The sequence below is a fragment of the Saimiri boliviensis genome, chromosome 1 (genome assembly GCF_048565385.1).
Source record: "Saimiri boliviensis isolate mSaiBol1 chromosome 1, mSaiBol1.pri, whole genome shotgun sequence".
NCBI lineage: Eukaryota > Metazoa > Chordata > Mammalia > Primates > Cebidae > Saimiri > Saimiri boliviensis.
Window position 1 is genome coordinate 20681354 of NC_133449.1, and position 12492 is coordinate 20693845.

A 12492-nucleotide genomic window follows, 5' to 3' on the forward strand; every position below is an offset into this window, starting at 1 on the left:
TATTGGCTCTTAGATGGATCCAGTCACTTCCTGATAGGCAGAATGACAGAGAATACTTTCCCTATGCTCGGGATGATACGAGGCTGTTGAAAATCACACTCTGAAATTAAGGTGCTGGTAATACAAATCAGAGGTATCTTCTGATTTTGAGCTTTGTAAGTTCAGAAGATATTGTGACAAGATTTAGGATCAGATGTGTGGAACAGCAGTCAACTTGAGAAATACAGGGAGAAACATATATTTTAAAAATTTTGATACACTCTGTATAAAACTTTTATTCTAAGGACTTATTTAGGTTTAAAAACTTTTTTGAATTTATAAATGCAGCTGTTTGCTATGTTAAAACATGACTTATAAAATTATCATTTTTACTGTGTATGGAGATATTAAATCCTATGAAGAAGAAAACCGTTTTATTTCTAATTCTGAGAAATATTTTTTAACCTTCTTTTACACTTATTTAAAGCCCATTTTTTCATAGTTTTTACCTAGTAGAGTTTTCTCAAAGTAATGATATCATTCTTTATAAAATAAACCCTAGAAATTACAAAATAATTGAAATAAAAATCTTGAATGTGGAAATGAGGTGGGGATTATTTTTATTATTCCCAACTTTGCTTCTAAAAGTTTGTTTACTCCTTGGAATTTTCTTACTTTGGTACTGTCACCATGCTGGTTAAAGGATCTGTCCCCTGGGCCACACCAAAACTTTAGAGGACCTTAGTGACAGAAGATCACTAATAATTTAAAAAGAAAAAAAAAACTTCACTTTTTTTTCAAAAAAAACTAAGAATTTTTTTTTTGTGCAAGAGTGATTATGCATGGAAGGTTTTATGTCATTATTAAAAATATGAGAGTTAGAGAGTAAATGACTGTTATTATTCTTCTAATGATGACTAGTTCAATGCATTACATACATGTGTATTTATATATGTAACCCATAAAATCCATTTAAACATATTTTAATGCCCTTGCTTGCATGTGCTTAATTCAACACTGGCTGCCTCTTTAAAATTTAGGCACAGGATTTTTTTTTTTTCCCCCACACAACTCCTTCTGCCTAAAACTTTCTCAGAGACATTACGGCCAACATCATACTGATAGCTTTTAGGCTAGAATCAACTCACAGATTAATATATTATGAAATATATATATTAATATATATGAAATTATATTATATATATTAATTATTCATTAATATATTCATTAATATATATTAATATATGAAATACATATTTATATATATGAAATACATATTTATATATCAATAAAATATATATAATATCAGTTCGAGATCATTTGATGTGTTCATGAGGATAACGAATGTTTTAAAATTATATAACCAGTATAAAAACAATACAGCCGGGTGCGGTGGCTCAAGCCTGTAATCCCAGCACTTTGGGAGGCCAAGGCGGGTGGATCACGAGGTCAAAAGATTGTGACCATCCTGGTCAACATGGTGAAGCCCCGTCTCTACTAAATATACAAAACATTAGCTGGGCATGGTGGCGCGTGCCTGTAATCCCAGCTACTCAGAAGGCTGAGGCAGGAGAATTGCTTGAACCCAGGAGGCAGAGGTTGTGGTGAGCCGAGATCGCGCCATTGCACTCCAGCCTGGGTAACAAGAGCGAAACTCCGTCTCAAAAAAAAAAAAGAACAATCCAGTAGGAATATACACATGGGATGATGTTGGGGGGAGAGAGAGAGAGAGAGAGAGAGAGAGAGAGAGATCGATCTTCATTCTGTTATGTCTCTGCTGTGGAAACATGAGGATTTTCCTTGAATTGTCCACCTTGTTTCCTTGCACTAAATTACTGCCAGCAAGCAAAATCTGTTACCTGTGTGAATAGACTACACTTGTCTCAAATATCATAATTCCAAAAGAGATCTTGTTCTCATAGCATTTCCCTCAGGGACTCAGAACTGATTCATTCTACAGATATTTTGGTGTGTTGGCTGGATGCAAATAATTTCATAAATATTTATGCAAGATTTGCATTTGGAACACAAATGAATAATATCATTCCTGACCTCAAGGAGTTTATTTCTGATAGGGGAGATGAGGAAATTACAGTTATCTATAATAAAAGGTGAGCTGGAGTAAGTTCTGCATTAATGTTTATTTAATATTTAAGGAGTGGGGCAGAGTAGGATTTAGTGTCATAAATGTATTTTAATTTTAGCTCAGACCAACAAAGACATTTCTTTTGTATTCTTGTACTCCACGGCCATGACAGTAAATTTATTTCCGGAAAGAACACTGTCACTTTGCCATTAAGAAACAAATTAGATGAAAAGTTTGAATTCTTCTGTGTACTTTGCCATACAGAAAGTTGTCTTGTTCTTCCCACTCAGATTATGAGAGCAAACAAACAAAGGGAAACACCTGCTTATTTCACCTCTAATTGTGTTTTCTTTCATCTTGGCCCCCAAAGGCCAGATTTAGGCAACAGCTGTGTACCATGTGTGCCCGGAATCTGGAGAAATATGGGCCGTGGATCTGCAGAGCACACTCTCATTCTTTTTATTTTTTTCATGGAATAGTCATGATGGAGTTTAGTGTATTTTTCCACTTTAATGTTTAAGAATATGCACAATAATGGATAATACATAATTAAAATTATCTTCCAAAGCATAATGGATATAATATCACATCTAATCTCTTACTATTTGGCAGCTACAAAGATATGTGAAGGGTTGCCCTCCCTGGGGCCTAGTTTTTTCAGGGGAGGGAAAGAGATCTAGCTGTTTTCCCAGTGATCAATCTGTAGATTTTAACTGTAGAATTGTATGCTATGGAGTCCTTTGAGATTGCTTTGAGGAAAATGGAAACTTCGTCTTTGCAATTAGGACATTGCTGAGCTACACAGAGCAATGTAGGGGACACAGAGAGGGGATCAATATGAATAGTCATTTGTTCTGGAGTACTTTAGATTGTGTGTGCTAGAGCTGGCATTTAAGTTTTCTTCAGAAAGGATTTCAAAATGTTATCAACTTTGCCACTATGAACCCACTTGTTTCATGTGGAGATACGGAGCCAACTAGTCAATTTAATATGCAGTAAAAGAGAAACATAACCTTTCAGAAGATTCTGTGGTGACTTCATCTTTATTTGTGATTCTGCCTGGTTGCTGGAGGCTCCCGGTAGGATTCAGTTGCTTGAGTAGAGTGCTGGGCTATGATCCTTTTGCTAGGTTCTAGATATGACTATATTTATTTTGTTTTAAATGTGCTTTATTTTAAGACAGCTTAATTATTTTTTAAACAATGCCTCCACACCAAATAAACCAAGGTATAAATAAATGAGAGTGGAAGATAACGTCAGTCCAATTTGTTGATGTCCTGGTTTTGTGTGGATGTCAAAAAATGGCAGCCAGTTATAATGACAAGTGATATTTTAAAAGTAAATGGTTAAATTGATTAACATTGTCCCTTTTAAAATCACCTTTAAATGAATTCATATATGGGATCATATCCTCATGATCTAGCAGACCCGATATGCCATATGGACTCATGTTTTCACTAAGAAGGAACTGACAGTTTTTAAAATTAGTAAAAACATGCTTGATTTGTTTTTTACAGTAACATCATAAAAGGTTTTTTTTTTTTTTTTTTTCTCTTTGGTTTCTGTTATTCTTGCCTTTGATTTATTTAGTCTTTGAGGTACTTTTTTTTAAGTTTGTTTTTGAGTTTGTTTCTTTAAATGATTGCTCGTGACTGTATCACACTGGTGATTACCACAACATGTTACTTTTCTTTCTGAACTTTGAGCAGAAGCAGCTTGACCAATGAGCGAGACATCAGTGTTGCCCTCTCTCCTGCTGATCATCTTTCCAGCCCAGCAGGGACAGCCTATTAATGATCTCCTGGATCTTGTAATGAATTTTGGAGAATATCTCCATAAACGATCATAGGTTGGTGAAGGGAGACAATTGGGCACAAACCGTGTGGATATTTTCCTTGACATAAATTATGTAAAAACAAAAGATGTAATAGATGTGAAACCCACTGGCTCTATTAATCAGACATTTTTAAGTGTCAAAATAGAGTAAATGGGTTTGAATTTTGATGAGACCATGGCCTATTCAATTAAATATGGTAATGAAGATTTACAACAAAAGTGGAAGCATTTCGGTAGTGGTTTCTAGTTGACTTACACATAAATCATTGATACAACCTCTTCCATTTCTTCCCTGCCCATAAAATTCCCCAAGACATGCGTTGTTAAGGAAAGTTTATAAACTGCTAATGGCAGCTGAAAAGTTGGAATATCCAGAGTTGCTACATTGCCTATGTTTGTGGTTTGGAAGATTTCATGTCCTTGTTGGTATAGAATTAGTAACAATGTGATTTAGGGAATCCTGTGCCAGTGATGTTATTATCTGTATCTTTCCGCATTTACAAACAAAATTGGGCTCCAACAAGATGTCATTGATTTTGACCACGTTTACTATTGCTATTTCTATATTATCATGTTGATGCTTTCAAATACATATTTGTTAACAGAATAGAAATTTTGATGTCTTACAATTTTTGCCTTCTGCATAACCCTTTCCTAGTTGCTGACATGTCTATTCTTAGAAGGCTCAGGGCAGCTCTGAACAACATCTCTGTTTCTTTTTTGCTGAAGGAATAACTTTTGATAAACAGATTTATCTAGAATCTTTCCTTTCTTAAATTTAGTGATCAGCCTCTTTAGTAGGATACACTTTTATAGTTGTGGGGAAATGAACAAGCTGAATATCCTCAGATTCTCTTGAAAAGCAAATAGTTATAAAAAGCAAACCATATTGAACATTTCAACATTTCCTTTTTGATTCATGGAGTTTTATGGCTAATAAAAAAATTAAGGTTTGATCTTTACCATTGAACTGTTTGATTTTATTTATCTTGGTTTGTTTTTCCTCATTGGAAGAGTGGGGTGGGTTGGGGGAAAATTAAAATGTCCACTTATAAGAAGAGATTCTAATAAAGAATATTGCCAGCACTGATACTCAGCTTAGGGAGTTCAACATTACAGGTTATTTCAGCTGTACATTTAGTTGCTATGTGTTAGCTCTCTCCCCAAGAAAAGAAAGCATCTTGTAAAATCCATGCTATTTTGTTAGACTACAAAGAGCAAGAGCTTATGGTATGGCTAGAGATGACAAAAAGTTCTGCTAGACTTATCCTTGCTATTGTGGATATTTTTGGCAATTTCCCTGAAAGCTGCTAGCTTCTGTTAAGGAATTTTAGAGTTAAAAATAATTCAGGTTTATTGTTTAAGTAATTGGAAAATAGAGTGTTTTATTTCCCCTATGGCTTAACTAATAACAATAAAAATATTAGAGGCCCTGTGATCCAAGTTGAGAAACAAAGCATTACCAATACCTTTGAAAGGCTTTGTGTGCCCCGCCCTAATTACACGTGCTGTCTTTACTAAGGAAGCCAAAGTCCTGATTTCAACGATCATCATTTCAATGCTTTTCTGTAGTTTTACCACATTTGTGTTCAATGTTAACAAAATAATATTTAAATTTTTCATTTTTCAGTTTTTATATAAATGACGTTTTTCATTGAGTACTGCATTGTAGCAGCTCAGTCATTGTGATGAATGTAGCTGTACTTAATTCATTTCCTCATATTGATCATTTGTGTGTCTTCTCTATTTTTCTTTATCAGCTTGCCTAAAGGGTTATCAATTTCATTGATCTTTTCAAACAATTCGCTTTTGGTTTCCTTCATTTTCTCTATTGTTTCTTGGTTTGCAACTTTATTGATTTCTACTCTTATCTTTATTATTTCCTTTCTTATGCTTGCTTTGGGTTACTTTTGCTTTTATTTTCTAGTGTTTAATGTAAAGATACAGGTAATTAACTTGAAATACCTTTTTTCATATGAATATGTAATGCTATATATTTTCTTCTAAATCCTGCTTATCTGTATAAGCATATTTTGGTACCCTGTGTTTTTATTATGCTTAAACATTTTCTACTTTTCCTTGTGATTTCCCATTTTATCCCTTGGTTATGTAGAAATATATTTTTAATTTCCACATATTTGATTTTTTTCAGATATCTTTCTGTTATTAATTTATAGCTTGATTCTTTTGTGACCATGAAATACAAATTTGACAATTCCAATATTTTACATTTGCTAAGATTTGTTTTATACCTGAGAAAACGTTCTGTTTTGTTCAGGGTTCCATGTGCACCTAAAGAGAACATGTGCTTTGCTCTTAGTGGCAAGAATGCTCTATAAATGTCACCTAAATTAAGTTGGTTTTAGAGTCTTTTGGGTCTCCTACGTCCTTACTGATGTTTTATTTCCTGTCTTTATTGATTAGAGAGAACTATTTAAGTTTCCAATTATAGTTGCGGATTTCTCTATTTTATTTATTCTGTCTTGTTTTTTTTTTTTTGTTTTGTTTGTTTTTTTTTTTTTGTTTTTTTGTTTTGCTTTATGTGTCTCAAAGCTCTACTCTTAGGTACAAATACGTTAAGGGTTGTTATATCCTCTTAGTGAATCATAATCATCTCCTTTAATGTAATGTAATATCTTTCTTAAACCTGGTAATATTCCTTGGTATGAGCTCTGCTTTGTCTTTCAGATGGGATTCTTGCTTTCTTCTGATTAGCATTTACTGGTATTTTAAAAATCATACTTTTAAACATTCCATGTTTTCATAAAGTTTATTTCTCGAAGGTTTTTGTGTTTTTTGAATCTAATCTTATAATCTCTGTTTTTTAAATTGAGTTGCTTAAACTATCTCTATTTTTTTTAATAAGATAGGATTTAAAATTTGCCTTTTGTGAATTATTCTTTATTTATGCCATCTCTTCCTTGTTTCTTTTTTCCTCTTTTTCTACTTTCGTAGATTAATCTAGTATTCAGTATAAATCTAATTTACCTCCATTATTGACTTATTAATTGTATCTCTGTGTTTACTTTTCTTGTGTTTGTGTTAGAATTTTCAATATATATTTGTTATATCGAATTTGTTTCTTCATAATCCTACTTCGTGTAGTATTTTTATTAGAATGAACTGCTTGGATTAGATAAAATATCTTTAAATTAATATGATTACATTTTTTGCTTTTTTGTAGAGAAGGTAAATTAATTGGATAGATGTAAAGCTGAGTTCTATGATATTACATGCATCCTTTTATAACTTGCTTCTTACATTCAACAGTTTGTCTTTGAGATTTAATCAGATTGACTCACGAAGATGTATTCATTTCAGCTACTTCATAGTATTCATCATATGAATAAACCATGGTTTATGTGTCTATTTCTCTACGTCTGGTAGTTCTCACGTTTTTGGCTATTATAATCAATGTTGGCATTGAATATCTTTTGTATTTCTCTCATGATACATTGTTGATTAGAAGAGCAAATAGTGGGCAGCTTCATTCTATAAATGCCAGCTATATCATGTTGGCTAATTGTGTTCTTCGAGTCTTTATATACTACTGATAACCTGTGTACAATCCTAAACGTTTATGCCTTTTAATAAGATAACTTCATAATGAATGAAGCAAATAACCTCAGTAATCGATAAAGGAGAAAGAAAAAAAAATCCACAATTATAATAGCAGATTTCAGGATCCCAATATAAATAATTAACAGAACATGTAGATAGAAAACTAGTAAGGATATACAAGACTTGAAGAATACAGTTAACCAACTTAAGCTAGTTGACATTTATAGAAAACTCTATCCAACAGCTGCAGGATATATATTCTTCTCAAAGTGCACATGGGATATTAACCAAAACAGGCTTTATTTTGGGCCATAGATAAAATCGCCTCTTACTTACTAGAATTCAAATCATACTTTTTTTTTTTTTTACTGTAATGAAATTAGAACTAGCAATCAATAATACAACTAATACTTAAAAAATGAAACAATACACTGTGAAGCTATTCTTGGATCAAAAATAAAGTTACATGGAAAATCAAAACAAATTTTTATTTAAATAAAAACAAAAGTGCAACAAATCCAAATTTATGAGATACAGCTAATGTAGTTCCTAAAGAGAAATCTATAGCATTAAATATTTATATCAGAAAGCGTATGAGTCTCAAATCAATGATTTAAACTTCTACTGTAAAAAAACAAAAAGAGCAAATACAACCTAGGGTAAGTAGGAGCAAGGAAATAATACAAAAACAGAAATAAATGAAGATGGAATCAGGAAAACAGTGAATAAAATCAACAAAAATAAAAGCTGATCTTCGGAAAGAGCAATATAAATGACTGATCAAGGCCGACTTATCAAGAAAAAAATGTGGAAGTTTTTTACTTATATCAAGAGTAAGAAAACAAACACCAGTATAAAGCTTTCAGATATTAAAAGGACAGTGAGGGAATATTATTAAAAATTTCATGCCTGTAAGTTTTACAACTTTAACAAAATTGAAAATTTCCTTGAAGATGCAAACTGCAAAACTGCCTTTGAGAAGAAATAGACATGAATATATTATCTGTTAAATTAAATAAACTTATAATTGAAAACATTCTAATGGTATGGAAGCTCTATGTCTAGACAATTTTATTGGCAAATTATATCAAACACTTGAGGCAGAAATATCAGTTCTAGGCTGGGCACGGTGGCTCATGCCTGTCATCCGAGCTCTTTGGGAAGCTGACGAAGATGTGTCACTTGTCCTCAGGAGTTTGAGCCCTGCCTGGGCAATATGTTGAAAACCAAGGGTGGTAGCACGTACCTATAGTCCCAGCTACTCTGGAGTCGTATGTGGGAGGGTTGCTTGATCCCAGAAGGCAGAGGTTGCACTGAGCCAAGATCATGCCGCTGCACTCCAGCCTTGGCAAAGAATGTGACCCTGTCTAAAAAACAAAACAAAACAAAACAAACAAACAACAACAACAACAACAAAAAACAGTTCTACACAAACTCCTCCACAGAAAAAAAGAAGAGGAGAGAACACTTCCTAACCTATTTTTTAGAGGCCAGCATTACCCTGATACTAAAACCAGAAAAAGGTTTTTAATTAAACTATAGACCAATATTTCTCTCATATATGCTCTGAAATTATCATCAAAATGTGTACTGTCATTTTAGCAAGTGTCTGCTGTCATTCCAACAAACTATGTACTGTCATCCTAGCAAGGACTTGGGGATGCAAATTTAAACGGGAGAATTTTTAGCATCCAACATGTTAAATTTGTTTTGCTCTATTTAAAGCCTGTCTCAGATTTTGACATTTGGACTTTCAATTAAAGTCTGACCTTTTGTTGAGTTTGAGTTGATTAACCTTTTGCAGTAGATAACTTTCCTTTAAATAGTGCCAAGAGATCCTCTGAGGAAAGAATCCAATGAATACTTATTTATAGTCATAATATTATAACTCATCAGTTTTTATACTTTAAATCAGATTAAAGTATTAACTGTCAAGGAAAATTAAACTTTCTTTTTTTTTTTTTCTTTTTTTATTGCATTTTAGGTTTTGGGGTACATGTGATGAACATGCAAGATTGTTGCATAGGTACACACATGGCAGTGTGCTTTGCTGCCTTCCGTCCCCACAGCTTCTGCACGGCAAAAGAAACAGTCAGTAGAGTGAATCGGCAACCAACAGAATGGGAAAAAATTTTTGCAGTCTACCCATCTGACAAGGGGCTGATATCCAGAATTTACAAAGAACTAAAGCAGATCTACAAGAAAAAAACAAACAAGCCCATTCAAAAATGGGCAAAGGATATGAACAGATACTTTACAAAAGAAGACATACAGGAGGCCAACAAACATATGAAAAAATGCTCATCATCACTGGTCATCAGAGAAATGCAAATCAAAACCACATTGAGATACCATCTCACACCAGTTAGAATGGCGATCATTAAAAAATCGGGAAACAACAGATGCTGGAGAGGATGTGGAGAAATAGGAACACTTTTACACTGTTGGTGGGAATGTAAATTAATTCAACCATTGTGGAAGACAGTGTGGCGATTCCTCAAGGACTTAAAAATTAAACTTTCTTTAAAGATTTTTTTTTTCTTTAACAAAAAGAGTAAGGGTTAAACTTTGCATTGCATGTAGTGAAGTTGGAATTCTGAGATAATTTGTGTGAGAAAATCTAAGTATCAACTCCTTTTGTTGGGGCTTAGGTATAATTAAATGTCTGAACACTCTTAGTTTATAATAAGAGTTATACCAGATCATGCAAATATATTCTGGTTTTAGACCTGACACTAAAGTCTGAGGTTTAAATGACTTTTCAGTTTTGACCATAGTTAGACTCATCTTAATTACCACTTAAACCAATCAGCTGCCTCAGTGACCAACTATTTCAGTTGTCCAGGTCTTAGGGGGCTCTCAGGTTGTGATACTTGCAATGCTTGATCTGGGAAAGACCCCGGAAAACTGTGATAACTTGGCTACTCATATCATTCTAAGTTTTTTGTTTATTTTTTTTTGTCTTTTTCATGTTCTTTGTAATGATTAACACATTCTCTTCTACGTGATTGATTAAAAAAGACAATTCTTATTTTAATCATTGAGCACGTAGCTCTACCCTCAAGATAGTTCAAATGCAGTAGAGATTATTTTCATATTGCTGGTGTTATGCCTTTTAATTGCTAAAAAAATCTCCAAGAACGACTTGCACATGCTTTGTAGACACCACTATAATCATATAGTTGCCCTGATATAAATATACCATGTGTCATAGTTTCTGAGGTAGAAGATACATGAAGATATTCATTATTGAAATATGGTTAGTCTTTATTTTTCTTTTCTGGCAGAAAATGATACCAACAGAATTTTAGCAATCAAAAAGTAAATATAGGAGTCTTTATTTATTGAGTATATCAATAACAACTTCATTTTACCACGTGCTGGAACACTGGATGATATATAGGGACTAAATTACCTATAAAAGATAGCTCTGGCACAGAATCTTACTTAAGATGTAGATTTTTTTTTCTTTTTGCTTTGCCTTCTATAGAATATGTTTTTTTTTTTTTTGGTAGATTTCATAGGGTTTTTGTTTCTTTAATCCAATTATAGGTAGAGTAATAGGAACATAGCTGTAGAGGAAGAGAGAGAATGAGGAAGCATGAGTAAACACAGAAGACTGAGACCAAAAGGAAGATAGTGATTCAATCCAAATATTCAACTGAGCCTTAAGGAACTCAGGTGTTGACTGCCTGCCCTACTTCCATTTCTAGGCAAGCCCAGACTTCCTGAGTGTTATGGGATGAATAAGGCAAACAGTCTTAAAAGTTCAAAAGCTGGCCTACTCCTACAGGCACCACAAGCGTGAGCTTCTATAATACCTTTCCTTAACTCATGGTTCCTTTACTATATATAGGAATACAACAAGTTTTATTATAAGTAAGACAACATGGATATAAAACATAATTGCTTATTATCTCCATCAACCTGACCAGACTCAGCAAGAGAATCAAGAGACCATTAATACCTGAAGTCCTCTCAAGAGCCAAGTTAAGTTTTTTATGCATAATTTAAAATGTTCTGTTTTATAGTCTTGCATTTTTGCTCTACCTCCCCTTCCAATCATACCTGAACTTTCTAAGTTGGCGTTAACTAGACCAAATGTAACTCTGCCCCTAATCATTTATGTTATGTGCATATGTTTTTTCTCATTATAGTGGCATTAAAAATTTATTTTATTTCATTTTCAACTGACACATAATTAATACATTTATGGGGTATAGTGTGATGTTTTGATACATATATGAATTGTGTAATGATGAAATCAGGGTATTTAGCTTATCTATCACCTCAAACATTATCATTTCTTTGTGATGTGAACATTTAAACTCTTCTGTTCTAGTTATTCTATAATAGATCATACAATATCTTAACTTAGCTACCTTATAATGCCATTTTTTTTTCATAAGGCAAAAGTTCTGTTGCTAGGATAAATTTAAGTAGAATATGCACATTTCTCCTTTGACAGATTTTTTTTCTGACAGGTTCCTGCATTGGTATTTGCCTTCCTTTCCTTCTGTGGTCAACGAGGGCAAACCAGGCCCTCTTGAGTGGTAGTATCCACTGCTTCTAAGGTGCTTTAGAGACAATAGTAAAATTATAAAGTATGATCTCTACCTCAATAAACTTAAACATCTCTATGCTTGGCTTCAAGAATAACATTCACAGAAGAGTAAGATTCAATTAAGTAGCAAACAGTATAATCTTATTTTAAGTGTCATTTAACATTAATGACAGTGAATATTTTAAAATAAATATGGGTTTGAGCTGGATGGATAGATTTAGGTGATGTGGCGGTAAGGAAAAGAAATGTTCAGCATGCAAATAATTCTGGAAGCAAAAGCGAATATGATCTGTGTTATTGGAAGGAGGGGCTTACTGAATTATTTCCACCAACAACAGCAGATGGAAAGAACAGGGGGGATGAGCATGTTCATTGGCAATGGTGGGCAGGGTGGTAGAATAAGTGCCACTTATGAAAGGCCCTGAATATCAAGGGCAGAATTTCATATTCCATGTGATAGATAATA

At 33.3% G+C, this 12492-nt stretch overlaps 1 long non-coding RNA gene across 2 annotated transcripts in view; it reads left to right on the forward strand.

Moving 5' to 3' along the window:
- LOC141583701 (uncharacterized) overlaps nucleotides 1–12492 on the forward strand; it is a 312231-nt gene that overhangs the window by 118200 nt on the left and 181539 nt on the right. Inside the window, exon 3 of one of the 2 annotated variants that reach the window (XR_012516505.1) lies at nucleotides 9447–11645. The exons of the other annotated variant lie outside the window; for it this stretch is intronic. This is a non-coding gene — a long non-coding RNA (uncharacterized LOC141583701). Of the gene's footprint in view, nucleotides 1–9446; nucleotides 11646–12492 lie in introns of those variants that run through there. 2 annotated transcript variants of the gene reach the window in all.